At 46.9% G+C, this 15,407-nt stretch overlaps 1 protein-coding gene across 4 annotated transcripts in view; it reads left to right on the top strand.

Moving 5' to 3' along the window:
• Positions 1 to 15,407, top strand: part of plppr5b (phospholipid phosphatase related 5b) — an 85,857-nt gene that overhangs the window by 55,883 nt on the left and 14,567 nt on the right. The window lies entirely within an intron of this gene.

Genomic DNA, 15,407 nt, shown 5'->3' with positions numbered 1-15,407 from the left:
TCTCCTGACCACCAGGGGGCGACTCCTCTGGTTGTATAGAGCACTGGTTCTCAACATGTTATCAGTAAAGTGCAAAATAATGATGTCGATAGAACAATATAAAGATATAACACACAGCGCTGTGCCATTAGTGTCTGCGTTAATAAAGAATATATTCAGTTTATTAAAGGAACCTATTGAAACTGTTAGCTTTCTTATGATTTGTATTTTAGAATATTGGGCGCTGTTTTGGGGGACTTGTCATTCTCCAAAACTCACCAATTTTTGAACACCTGTGAAAATAGCCATTAAATTTGCATCAAAAGAAATGTTTCTCTAGCGCCCCCTAGAGGTTGGACCGGCGACGCCCCTCGCCCAGATTGTCTGATTGACTTGAAAAAATTCACACTTGTCCAGCTCACCTGCTCTACAAAAAAGCCTCTCAACCCATAAAGTCCTCCGACCAAAATATTCTGCCATTTTGAATTTTGTGAAAAACACGTTTTTGCACTTTAATCCTAGAACGTTTGGTCCGATTCATACCAAACTCTCTGTGGATCATAAATGCAGCTGTGTCTTCACGACTGCGTTGAAAGATTTTTATTATCTCATTACGTTGAGAAGAGTCAGACCAATTAACCTTTTAGGGGCGTGTCCCATTTTTAAATACTCATAACATTAAACTATATGGACGAAAGACTCCAAACTTTTTTTTTTTTGAATGTGCACAAATAATTATAATTATTTTGCTTAGCCTAAAATCACACATTTTTCTCAAAGGGAAAATATTCTGCACATCGACAACATGACGTCCCGCTGGCAGGCAGCCGACACGTCACACCTGTGACTTTGTTCATTTGAGGTTTCAAGAGAAGACACATCTGCTTTGTGTAATGCCTCTGGCATGCAGGAAGAACACAAACAATACCAACACCTATTCAAAAGAAGATTAGATGAATGGGAAGAGGAGTGAATGCACAGAAACGGGGACTTTGGGGTTATATTGCTGCTGATAACGGATGGAGAGCTGAGCAGAACTAACACATCGTAAAGTTGTTGTATTTTCTAGGTATTGCACGGCTGTAGAAACCATTACACAGGAAGTCGGACCCAGAGAGCGGTTCCAACCCAGTTCTCTCTCCCAAAAGTCTCTTTCCGTAGGTTTGAGCATGTTAGTGCTATATTTATGCAAATAATATTCAGCCCAAACTGCTTTTGCACACAGAATGCTGCAGCATCAATTTTTAAGCAGCTGGTTCAGCTGTTGACCCGGCAGCTCCAGATAGCGTTGTGTAGTCATCAGAAGGGGCTTAAATCCCAGGACTCTCAGCTTCTACTCAGTTTGCACTTTATTTCCACTGAGTGTTGTTATCAGAATATGCTAAAACCCTCAGCGGGAGACGCTGGAGCTTCTTCTGCGAGCGAAGGCTGAATGGTTCATATGTCAGCGCGGAGCGAGAGGGATCCTCGCCGAGCAGCTCTCCTCAGAGGGATGCTTGTTGCTGAGGTTTGGTGCACAGCGTCTCCCTCTCCACCGCGCTGTGTCACAGTGTTTGCACTCTTCTGTTCCACCGCGGGCCGACAGTGTGTGACCTTGCATCTAATCTCTCTGATGTCTAATGAGATTATCGCAGTTAACTCCCCGATTCAGTTAACTCCCCATTTCATGTCTCAGTCGATTGCCCCGCTCTAGATCACAGAGTGTCGGTGAGGCGGGGCCGACCGTCGCCTCACAGACATCAGATCTGACCCCAGAGGTGTCTATAGAAGATATCCTGCTCCATCAGATGTCCCATACTCATGTATTCAGGTTAGCAGCATCATCTGCAGCATGAATACAAACAATTAAAAAGGCTTTGGATTCATAACTTTAGAAAAACATTCGTCAGGATTCAGAAATACAACAATAAAAAAAGATGACGCCGCTATCAACTTCCTGTGAAATCAGTGACAAGTTTCTGAAGAAGCTTTGAAACAAGCAGAGCGGTCATCTTCACCCAAAGTCTCAGAGGAGACGTGGCTGTGAACCAACGCACACAAGTGAAGGCCCATTGAAGTCCCATTGTGTCTGCATGTAGACAGGAGAGAAGGTCACGTAGTGGCGAGGTCAAGGGAAGTCTTTCAGTTCTGGACTCTGTTATGTGCTCGTTCACTTCCTAGAATCAAACAGCCGCAGCAGTAAAATAACAGATTCAAAGTATCACAATACACGTACAGATTCATCAAACAAAACCAGACATGTGAACCAGCAGCAGATCCTCTGATGTCATTGAGGATGTGGAACTATACCGACCGAGCAAACAGGACGCGGCGTCTTTAACGCTGTCACAGTGAAGAGAGCAGAATGAGCACACTGAGTCTCACAGACCTCAAGGACGCGCACATGGGAAATACTGAGCGGGCAAACTAACCCCATGCCGGTGACATTACATCTTTTCTAGCAGCCAGGTACCTTCAGACAGTTTGACTGAGGGGATCCTGGTGCTGGACGTCTCACCTCATGGCTGAAGCTCAGTGGCCTGTGAGGCTCCTCGGCTGTGAGAAGAGGAACAGGAAGCTGCTGAGCCCCTGCAGTTCAGACCAGTGTTGCTCACACTGGTGTCTCTAGTGGGGCGCGGAGGTATCACCGGTGGTGCGCGGGGGATTTTTTATAATCCCGTATTAATCCCACAGCGGGGAAATTATTCTCTTTATTTGCCCATCCCTTGTGATGGAGCAGCAGCGTGCAGCTGGGGAGCAGCTGGCGGTTCAGAGTCCGGCTCAAAAATCTTGCAAAAGAGTTGAACAAAGACCATTTTGTCCCAATGTTGTTGCCATTTTTGTTTCTCCAAAGTGAGGCATAAAAAACTAAGTTTGAGAAACCCCTGGTTTGGACTAACGAGAAGTTAAACGCTGTACAAAAGCAATAAATCCCAACTTCACCAAAGTAAAACTATTAGAGACGTGACCACGAGCTGCACAATGACAGCTCTTTGACTGAAAAGACTCTTTTGCACTGCACTCTTTTATTTTTTGCACAATGTCCTCTCAACAACAACAAACAGACAACAATAAGTCATCCTCTGTGGTCCTCTAACACGGAGCCGAGCGGCAGCAGCGCTCGGCCCTCCCTGTGGATCCATCCCCTCCAGAAAGCCTCTGACTCGAGCTGATGGTCTGTTTTGCTATTCTGTGTCAGCGCTGCGCCTGCCTCAGTGCCTATGAGCGACGGAAGCGCGGCTTTGGACCATCAGTGACTCTCAGCGCGACGAGGAGAGCAGATTGCCTCTGTTATCTAGGTCACTTAGCGAGGCCATTGTTTGTGTACGGCTCGGCGTTCAGGACGTACATGCAGATCGCACAAAGACACTTATACAAGTGACACGAGGGCACACACACACGCACACGCATACGCACAGACACGCACGCACACACACACACACACACGCACAGCTCTGAGGAGATAAGGCTTACTCCTCCTCACGCTGTCATTGTCTCGGTCATTACAGCCGTGCAGCTGAGGGTTTATAGGAACGAGGCTGTAATTACCTCCTTCAACTCCATGTGACTGCCATGCAGAAACTTCAAATTACAAATGCTCATGTTTTCATCTTATTTTTAGCTGCAATGTATGACTCATTTGGTCCAAAACATGTCCCTGCATATTTTAATTCCCAACATATATTCACCTAATTCCTATTGCTCATGCAGCAGTGTGTCCATCGCACACTGAGGCTGAAGGCAGCGCATCATTACCTCGCTTGTGAAACTGCTTTCCCTTGAACTACTACACCTGCTGTAGGGTTACGTCATTCATGTGTTCACCTTTGTCTTTAATTGAAAACAAGTTTGTTCAAACTGGCCTGGCCTCTGTGTGCAGCGTGTTATAAATGTGTCTTTGACATTTCATTTGTGGGTAAAATAGTCTTCTGACCAATAAGTTAAAGCGAGACTTATCCTGAGAAACTAGCAGAGAACACTAGATAATAAAAGTTACCCAACCTAAAAACACACACACACACACATATATGTATGTACATACATACATATATATATATATATATATATATATATATATATATATATATATATATATATATATATATATATATATATATATATATATGTATATATACATATATATATATATATATATATATATATATATATATATATATATATATATATATATATATATATATATATACATATATACATATATATATATATATATATATATATATATATATATATATATATATATATATATATATATAGTATCATTTCCAATCATTACGTTCTGGCCGAATGACGCGATAGGACGCCACAGATAGCAGGTTTTTATATTTGATTTTCTGATTATTATATTTGGGTTGTAATCAGAATTTGGACAGAAATGTCATCAGTTGTTTTAGAATAAGATGACTGGTCCTGCCTTCAGGACACACTCGGCGCATTTCCTTCCACTTGTTGTTTTCTGTCTAAAAAAACCCTTTCTCATTAATACCATTAAAACGTGAGAGTCTTCATCATACAAGATATTAACATTAATCTCTGTGATACTGGTCTGTGATGCAGAACCTCTGTTCCTCTTATATTCATGTCCTGACATCAGCCAGCCCAAACATAAAGGTAAAGGGAGTTCGAGTACACCTGGAACCTCTTACAGTAATGAAACAGACTAATTCATTCAAAATCTCAAACACTGTGAGGATGGCTTCTTCCCAATGAAGAGCTCTGCTGTCTGAGAGGAACGTGACGGAGTCACTGAAAGGAACAGAGAGCTTTGGTCTGTTAGTGATGCTGCTTTGGCCCTCAGAGCCACGGAAACCAGCGAGCGAGCATCACAGTGACCTTTACGCACTGCTACGTCACGTTTCAACGTTTCTGGTGAAGGTTAGGTCTTCTAACTTTACATAATTCCCTTCAGCATCGCCGCTCCTTCAAACCTTCCTGGAGGCTGCATCGTGCATCGTGGCGGTCGCCCCATGCGGAGCGTGCGTGGCGTTGCATTGATGATGCAGCGTGGCGTGTGCAGACGGACAGCGGCGCACAGCTCTTCCTCTGGAGGACGTCTCTCCAGCTGTGAGCCGGCTCCTTGTTTAGTCCCAGCTCTGCTGTGTCTGTTGTTTGTTTTGAACTCAGGCAGTGTGGGCGGTGCAGCACTGTACTGTGACATCTCCACAATTCCTTCTTAAGTTTAGATTTCTGAAGGCAGTGTTTGATGTGTCTGTTCAGCCGTGTTGCATATCGTATCACTGCTGAGCTATTTCTCTGTTTATTCAAAATAAAGCCTGGGAGATGTCTTCCTCTGCACCGGGGGATTTCTCTTTAGGGAAGACCAGACAATCACACATGCACACGCTTTCTGAGGGTTTGTTAGGAGAACCAGATACCAAGAGCTCTCCTCTCCAGCGAAGGTTGCTTACATAACGTCTGCAGACAGAGAGGCAACACACTCACAGGCTCTTCCTGTGCCTCAGTCACGTTATGAGCAACGCTACCAAGTGTCTTTCTTCAGCCGCCACGACCGAAAGCAGCTCCAGAGCACACATGCTCAGCTCATCAGAGCATGTTGTATGGAAATAGTTTCTAATTCATCTCCAAATGTAGAAACATTATAACGTTCCCACGTTACTCATCCTGTGTGTGCAGAGCGGAAAGTAAAGCAAAGCAAAAGATGTTTACTCTTTCTTTATTTCCTTTGCCATCACGATACAATACATAGTGTTGTGAGCACACATCTTTTCTGTATTATGGAAGATAACATTACCATAGTTATTGGTAATTGTGTGAACTCATTACAGTTTCACTTCTACTTCAATATTTCCTAATAACATCTACACTACAATAAATGAGTATTTGCTCCGACCGGCCCTGAGACGGTTGCAATAAGAGAAGACACGTCTCCCTCGGCCTGATATATGAACACAGGCTCCACCACGGTGTGTGTGTGTGTGTGTGTGTGTGTGTGTGTGTGTGTGTGTGTGTGTGTGTGAGTGTGTGTGTGTGTGTGTTGGAGCAGCGCTCCTCAGGCACACCGACAGGACGCCGGTTGAACTTGTGAAGACGAAGAGATGGATGTCCGGGCGACGTCAGGCTGAGGCTGAGGCTGATGCTGAGGCTGATGCTGATGCTGAGGCTGATGCTGAGGCTGATGCTGAGGCTGAGGCTGATGCTGAGGCTGAGGCTGAAGCTGATGCTGAGGCTGATGCTGAGGCTGATGCTGAGGCTGATGCTGAGGCTGAGGCTGAGGCTGATGCTGAGGCTGATGCTGAGGCTGAGGCTGAAGCTGAGGCTGATGCTGAGGCTGATGCTGAGGCTGAGGCTGATGCTGAGGCTGATGCTGAGGCTGAGGCTGATGCTGATGCTGATGCTGAGGCTGAGGCTGAAGCTGATGCTGAGGCTGATGCTGAGGCTGATGCTGAGGCTGATGCTGAGGCTGAGGCTGATGCTGAGGCTGAAGCTGATGCTGAGGCTGAGGCTGAGGCTGATGCTGAGGCTGATGCTGAGGCTGAGGCTGATGCTGAGGCTGATGCTGATGCTGAGGCTGATGCTGAGGCTGAGGCTGAGGCTGAGGCTGATTCTGAGGCTGATGCTGAGGCTGAGGCTGAGGCTGAGGCTGAGGCTGAGGCTGAAGCTGAGGCTGAGGCTGATGCTAAGGCTGATGCTGAGGCTGAGGTTGAAGCTGAGGCTGATGCTGAGGCTGAGGCTGATGCTGAGGCTGAAGCTGAGGCTGAGGCTGAAGCTGAGGCTGAGGCTGAGGCTGATGCTGAGGCTGAAGCTGAGGCTGAGGCTGAAGCTGATGCTGAGGCTGAAGCTGAGGCTGAGGCTGAGGCTGATGCTGAGGCTGTTGCTGATGCTGAGGCTGAGGCTGATGCTAAGGCTGATGCTGAGGCTGATGCTGAGGCTGAGGCTGATGCTGATGCTGAGGCTGAGGCTGATGCTGATGCTGAGGCTGATGCTGATGCTGAGGCTGAGGCTGATGCTGATGCTGAGGCTGATGCTGAGGCTGATGCTGAGGCTGATGCTGAGGCTGAGGCTGATGCTAAGGCTGATGCTGAGGCTGATGCTGAGGCTGATGCTGAGGCTGAGGCTGAGGCTGATGCCGTCACGTCCCCATCGGTCTGGGGATAAAGAGAGAGAGCTGACGGCTGCTGATGCCCGACATGATCTGGGAGATGTGAGCGCGCACGGCGATGAGACGATGGAGGAAAGGCTGTTAAAACAAATGAAGTTGACCTGAGGAGTGTCAGGTCAGCAGAGAGGCGTTCACACGCTACATGCATGTTTTATGAAGGTCAACCAGGAGGTCGCTTCCACGCCCGATAAAGTATGAAACTGATAGCATGTGACAGCTCATACGAGGCTCACGGGGAGAAAGATCCTTGACCCGGTGAAGGACACACACACACACACACACACACACACACACACACACACAATCCTACATGACTACCAGTAAACGTCATGCTGCTCTAATCAAGTCTTAACTTCTGTTTCTGGTAATTTTGAAACAATTGAAGACAAATGGAGGAATAAATGTATTCTTAAACTCTTTTTCCAGAATATTAATGCAAATGTGCTCTTTCATTTTTTTCAATAAATTGCCAAGAGGGTAAATGTTGTTTACCTATGAGAAAGGACGACGCACACAAACCAACACAAAGACTCGTTGTTATTTTCATGAATGGATATTAACTTAAATGAATCATGATCGCAGAGCCGGGACATGCACAGATGTGTATCAGGATGCAGGCCACATGCAGACACACACAGACACACACAGACACACACTGACCACTCAACCACACACACATTACCTCTGGCAGTACTCTGCTGCAATTAACAGCACTTTTCCTCACTCGCCCTTAGTTGTTTTTTAAATCTAAGCCAAAGTACATTTGAACTTGAAATCATTATATTTATTCTTGAGGTTATGAAATAACAATAAAGGCTTAAGTTTAGAGATTCCCTGTCTCGTGATCATGTGACGTCCCAGGTCGTCGAGGCGCTGCAGTGATGTTCATGGGACACTTCCCGTGCCTCTGAAACCGGTTTGACCAAACCGGTTTGTTCTCAAACCCCCGCTTCACTCCGCTCTACGTCGTTGGGTTTCGCCCACATCCTCTCACGTCGGCCTTATCTAACGTAACATTGCCAAATTTGACAATGCCAGTTTCCCTCATGTGGCTCAAGTGTGACCTGCAGATGGAAATGTTAAACATGGAAGAAAGACTCATGAGGTGCCTGATGAAAGTCTCCTCTGACCGAGTCTCTGGGATCGACTGCTCTGACTGACCTCCTGATGGATCATTGGCTCATTGGATCATTGGATCATTGGATTGGTGAATCATTGGATCATTGGATCATAGGATTGGTGATTTATTGGATCATAGAATCGTCGGATTGATGAATCATTGGATCATAGGATCATTGGAGCATTGGATCATAGGATCGTTGGATCATTGGATCACTAGATCATTGGATCATTGGATCGTTGGATCATTGGATCATTAGATCGGTGGATCATTGGATCATAGGATTGGTGGATCACTAGATCGCTCGCTTGCTCTTCAGCTCATGAACTTTCTCTTTTTCTGCCAGCAGTCTCTCGCGAGTGGCTCATGTGCAACTCTCAGCAGAGATTACGTTGAACGTGAACTATTATTAGTGTTCAATGAAGATGGAGGAACACGTGTGGCTCGTGACTGTCACAGCTCCACGTCCATGTTGTATGATGAAGTGTGTCGCTGCATCAGGCGTTCACTAATGTATCTTGCTTTGTGCCGTTAAATAAAAAGTCAATGCAAAGATGCTAATTCATGCTAGGACGTGCTGATGTCAGCGCCGTGCCCCCGACCTCTATGACACCTCATCCTCTGGACAAGCCTGTGTGTTTTCATGTTTGTGTGTGAACCATGCATCGTTTATGCTACAAACAATAACATCATGTTCATGGCTCGATGGCATTATTTTGAGCGTTGATTAGCATTAGCAAAGCTTAGCACCGACCAATCCGTACTTCCTTCAGAAAGCAAGCATTTTAAAGATGTCGGTTCGCCGTCTTGTGGCCAGAACTCACAAAGCATGAATTAAAGGCTTCAGCATTATCAAGTTTTTGCAATTCAATCACGAGAAAATTGTTTTATTTTGGGCTCAAACCGCCATAGTAAACCAGCCATTGACTTGCAAGAATCAGTGAACACGCCCACGACACACCGAGGTGCGATCAGCACGGCGTCCCGTGTGTCATGGAAGCAGAGCTTCCTCTTCCTCAGAGCAACAGAGGAACAGAAGCCGGGAGGCCGAGAGCTCAGTGTGAGGAGCATTACTACAGCGACTGTGTCCTTTAGCAGGACGTGTGGACGATCACTGGGAGTGTAAACGGAGGAGAAACCAGTAAGGAGAAGAACTTTGGACCCTTACAGGATGATCCCTCAAACCACCATCTATTTAAGTCCTGAATTATTAAAAGAGTTGCTGAGTTAATACATGGCAGAGAGAGAGAGAGAGAGAGAGAGAGAGAGAGAGAGAGAGAGAGAGAGAGAGAGAGAGAGAGAGAGAGAGAGAGACATGGAAACACTTGATAAGGCCTGAGAAGAGATTGTGCACTCTAATGAAAAATACAATTAGGCCTGATCTCCTTGTCTTCTGCCTCGACACAACAGATTAGTGAGTGGAGCCAAACACAGACTTCTCTCCTCTGGTCTATTTCTGTTCCTCTCTCCCTCCCTCTTGGCTGTCTTCCCTCCATCTTGGCCAACACTGATAACGTGGCACTAAATCAAGGCCACATTGGATATTAACATGCATGTTTCAGAAAACACATTTTCTAATTGTGTTTTCCTTTTTACTAGAAGTGTGAAAAGTGTGTGAGTGTGTGTTGTGATAAATCAGTGTGGTCATGCACTACAGGTCGACAGAAGCCATGACGACTGTGGCTCAGTGGTTAGCATGCCCGTCTTTCAATCAGAGGATCAGTGAGTGTTTGTGTGTGTGTGTGTGTGTGTGTTTGTGTGTGTGTGTGTGTGTGTGTGTGTGTGTGTGTGTCCTTAACTGTACTTAATAATGGCTTACTTGTGAACAGTAAAAACAAACTAATCCCTAAAGGTTTCTGATGGACCCCATGGAAGTCCCTCCAGGACCCCTGGGGGTCCCAGCACCCTTAGGTTGAGAAACACTGCTCTAGCTTCAACTGTACACGTTTTTGCTGTAGACGTAAGTTATGTAACCTTCATGACTTGACTGACAAACGTAACTTAAAGTCGTTTTTGACACATTTATCCCCAGACGTTCTTTCTCCTGCGTCAGATGACGTCCTCTCCTGGCCCCACCTAAGCTACGATGCTTTAGCCCTGATACGATGCTTTAGCTCTGATACGATGCTTTAGCCCTGATACGATGCTTTAGCCCTGATACGATGCTTTAGCCCTGATACGATGCTTTAGCTCTGATACGATGCTTTAGCTCTGATACGATGCTTTAGCCCTGATACGATGCTTTAGCCCTGATACGATGCTTTAGCCCTGATACGATGCTTTAGCCCTGATACGATGCTTTAGCCCTGATACGATGCTTTAGCCCTGATACGATGCTTTAGCTCTGATACGATGCTTTAGCTCTGATATGATGCTTTAGCTCTGATACGATGCTTTAGCCCTGATACGATGCTTTAGCCTTGATACGATGCTTTAGCGCTGATACGATGCTTTAGCCCTGATACGATGCTTTAGCCCTGATACGATGCTTTAGCCCTGATACGATGCTTTAGCTCTGATACGATGCTTTAGCTCTGATACGATGCTTTAGCCCTGATACGATGCTTTAGCCCTGATACGATGCTTTAGCTCTGATACGATGCTTTAGCCCTGATACGATGCTTTAGCCCTGATACGATGCTTTAGCTCTGATACGATGCTTTAGGCCTGATGCTTTAGCCCTGATACGATGCTTTAGCCCTGATACGATGCTTTAGCCCTGATACGATGCTTTAGCTCTGATACGATGCTTTAGCTCTGATACGATGCTTTAGCCCTGATACGATGCTTTAGCCCTGATACGATGCTTTAGCCCTGATACGATGCTTTAGCCCTGATACGATGCTTTAGCTCTGATACGATGCTTTAGGCCTGATGCTTTAGCCCTGATACGATGCTTTAGCTCTGATACGATGCTTTAGCGCTGATACGATGCTTTAGCTCTGATACGATGCTTTAGGCCTGATGCTTTAGCCCTGATACGATGCTTTAGCCCTGATACGATGCTTTAGCTCTGATACGATGCTTTAGCCCTGATACGATGCTTTAGCTCTGATACGATGCTTTAGCCCTGATACGATGCTTTAGCTCTGATACGATGCTTTAGCCCTGATACGATGCTGTAGCCCTGATACGATGCTTTAGCCCTGATACGATGCTTTAGCTCTGATACGATGCTGTAGCCCTGATACGATGCTTTAGCTCTGATACGATGCTTTAGCCCTGATACGATGCTTTAGCCCTGATACGATGCTTTAGCCCTGATACGATGCTTTAGCTCTGATACGATGCTTTAGCTCTGATACGATGCTGTAGCCCTGATACGATGCTTTAGCCCTGATACGATGCTTTAGCCCTGATACGATGCTTTAGCCCTGATACGATGCTTTAGCTCTGATACGATGCTTTAGCTCTGATACGATGCTTTAGCCCTGATACGATGCTTTAGCCCTGATACGATGCTTTAGCCCTGATACGATGCTTTAGCCCTGATACGATGCTTTAGCCCTGATACGATGCTCTAGCCCTGATACGATGCTTTAGCTCTGATACGATGCTTTAGCCCTGATACGATGCTTTAGCCCTGATACGATGCTTTAGCTCTGATACGATGCTTTAGCCCTGATACGATGCTTTAGCCCTGATACGATGCTCTAGCCCTGATACGATGCTTTAGCCCTGATACGATGCTTTAGCTCTGATACGATGCTTTAGCCCTGATACGATGCTTTAGCTCTGATACGATGCTTTAGCCCTGATACGATGCTTTAGCTCTGATACGATGCTTTAGCCCTGATACGATGCTGTAGCCCTGATACGATGCTTTAGCCCTGATACGATGCTTTAGCTCTGATACGATGCTGTAGCCCTGATACGATGCTTTAGCTCTGATACGATGCTTTAGCCCTGATACGATGCTTTAGCCCTGATACGATGCTTTAGCCCTGATACGATGCTTTAGCTCTGATACGATGCTTTAGCTCTGATACGATGCTGTAGCCCTGATACGATGCTTTAGCCCTGATACGATGCTTTAGCCCTGATACGATGCTTTAGCCCTGATACGATGCTTTAGCTCTGATACGATGCTTTAGCTCTGATACGATGCTTTAGCCCTGATACGATGCTTTAGCCCTGATACGATGCTTTAGCCCTGATACGATGCTTTAGCCCTGATACGATGCTTTAGCCCTGATACGATGCTCTAGCCCTGATACGATGCTTTAGCTCTGATACGATGCTTTAGCCCTGATACGATGCTTTAGCCCTGATACGATGCTTTAGCTCTGATACGATGCTTTAGCCCTGATACGATGCTTTAGCCCTGATACGATGCTCTAGCCCTGATACGATGCTTTAGCCCTGATACGATGCTTTAGCTCTGATACGATGCTTTAGCCCTGATACGATGCTTTAGCTCTGATACGATGCTTTAGCCCTGATACGATGCTTTAGCTCTGATACGATGCTGAACTAGAATGTGACAGAGCTCTGATAATGATGCATTATTGCATTATTTACAGCAGCTCATCTGAGGCCCAGATGGAGAGGAGGAAGAGGAGGAAGAGGCTGCAGGCTCTGTTGCTCCACTTCACTGTTACCAGCTTTTTACCCAAAATGCATTTCCTGTTGAAAAACAGTATATTATTAAGGAGTAGAGCATAGTGTCATCCTCTGTCCTCTCTTTTGTCTTTCTCTCCTCCTATCAGCTCTCTGCTCCCCGTGTGCGTAGTGAGCGTGTAATTGGTGGATGTGAGAGTGGGCGGAGTTTGGATTAATGTACTGTCCCTTCTTGGGTCTTCTATTCTTCTGTCTGGTGACCCGGTAAGAGACGAAGCAGTACTGGTGGTGTGTTTGGCGTGCTTTGGGAGCATGGCGTCCTCTGACACCTCACGGCCGTCCATCCGGAGTCTGGTTGCTTCCCCTGGACGTGTCCGTGGAGGAGGCGCTGCTGGCTGTAGGACAGCAGGTGGGACGCGACCATCTCTCCTTCAGATGAAGTAGACTGGGGTTCATGGTTCATGCACCCTCATGCTCCCTGTTCAGAACAGCAGCGAATGCATCAGTGCTGAGGTTATGGCAGAAGGCTGTGTTTACTGTTGTGTCAACATTTATGCACCAAGTCAGAGCCCGCTTACTCACTGTGCTGCTACCCTGAGTGGAGAGTCCACCTCGTCTGGCAGGCCGGTTTAGTCTTCTGAAAGGTCTCGGGCCCTCGGGGTCTCAGAGGTGTTTTCTGGGGTTTTGTTCATTTTGAGCCTAAAATACTCAGCTAGAAAGAAAACAACACACACTTTGAGGAACTGTCTGTCCGGCGCTGTGACGCAAAGAAAGCGAGCTCAGGGTGCCGGCAGTGGAGAGCTGGTCCAACCAAACCTCTCCTCTCTCCTCCTATCAGCTCCCTCCTCTCCTCTCCTCTCTCCTCCTATCAGCTCCCTCCTCTCCTCTCTCCTCCTATCAGCTCCCTCCTCTCCTCTCTCCTCCTATCAGCTCCTCTCCTCTCCTCTCTCCTCCTATCAGCTCCCTCCTCTCCTCTCTCCTCCTATCAGCTCCCTCCTCTCCTCTCTCCTCCTATCAGCTCCCTCCTCTCCTCTCTCCTCCTATCAGCTCCCTCCTCTCCTCTCTCCTCCTATCAGCTCCCTCCTCTCCTCTCTCCTCCTATCAGCTCCCTCCTCTCCTCTCTCCTCCTATCAGCTCCCTCCTCTCCTCTCTCCTCCTATCAGCTCCCTCCTCTCCTCTCTCCTCCTATCAGCTCCCTCCTCTCCTCTCCTCTCTCCTCCTATCAGCTCCCTCCTCTCCTCTCCTCTCTCCTCCTATCAGCTCCCTCCTCTCCTCTCTCCTCCTATCAGCTCCCTCCTCTCCTCTCTCCTCCTATCAGCTCCCTCCTCTCCTCTCTCCTCCTATCAGCTCCCTCCTCTCCTCTCCTCTCTCCTCCTATCAGCTCCCTCCTCTCCTCTCCTTCAACACCTCACCTCTGTCCCTCTCCTCTCTGTGTTCGTCTTCTCTCTTTACTTCACCTATTCCCTGTGTCTCTCTCCAGAGACACTGTGTGTGTGTGTGTGTGTGTGTGTGTGTGTGTGTGTGAGTGTGTGTGTGTGTGTTTTCATAATGTTTTCATCGTGGTTCCACTGCCAGCTCTCCTCTAAACACAGCAGTGAGACAATAGAAAGATGCCCTGAGGAGAGACTGAACATCTCAGCTCCTGTTTGCACACAGTCACAGCGTCTGCTGCTTCTCACCACATTTTAATAAAACATGAGGGGAACAGCAACTTCCACATTAGTTTTGAAAGTCAAACTAAAATAATGTATTTCAGCATTTTCCTATTGAGAGAGGAGACATCCTCATAAACATGCAGCATGAGGCTCACACACACCTCACAAACACACACCTCACCCTGTCACCAACACACACCTCACAACACACACCTCACAAACACACACCTCACCCTGTCACCAACACACACCTCACACTGTCATCAACACACACCTCACCCTGTCACCAACACACACCTCACCCTGTCACCAACACACACCTCACCCTGTCACCAACACACACCTCACTGTCACCAACACACACCTCACACTGTCACCAACACACACCTCACAATCAGTGCGTTTACATGCTGGTAATAATTCAAATCTTGCTTTAGTCGGACTCTGCTCTCTCTCGGGGCAACTGCTGTTATCCGAATATACATGGCAGTGAATAAATCGAATCATTGGCCGAATGCATGTCATATCCGATACGACAGGTGGCGCTGTTTTCATTACATGTAGTGGTGATACAGCCATCTCCGCTTGACCTCTTTACTCTTCATAATGGAGAGAACCCCGCTAGCTTCTGTGGTTGACAGGGAGCTAGCGGAAAGCAAACAGGGAACTAGCAGCAGCGCTAGCTGGCTACATCAGAGAGCTAGCAGAGACACCCACCGAAGGTAGTATCGGCTCGTAACCCGACTTTTACGTTTGTTTGTTTCTGCCGGCCGTGACAACTTATCGTCTCTTTCGACTTCCGGGTCACGAGTTGGGAGGGAGGGAGGGAGGAGGCGGCGGGATCTTGAGCATGCGCACAAACGCATTGTCCAGTTCCGATCCGATTCAGCGTTTACATGCAGCGTTATTTGAATTATCAATCGAGTCGAATCGAGTTATCCAGGGGTGTTAATCGGATCGTAGTCGGACCGCA

This window comes from Clinocottus analis, unplaced genomic scaffold (genome assembly GCF_023055335.1).
Source record: "Clinocottus analis isolate CAN_PGR_092001 unplaced genomic scaffold, fCliAna1.0.p SCAF_18, whole genome shotgun sequence".
Classification (NCBI taxonomy): Eukaryota; Metazoa; Chordata; class Actinopteri; order Perciformes; family Cottidae; genus Clinocottus; species Clinocottus analis.
The sequence above is the reverse complement of the archived record's forward strand: the minus strand, read 5'-3'. Positions and strand labels throughout refer to the sequence as shown.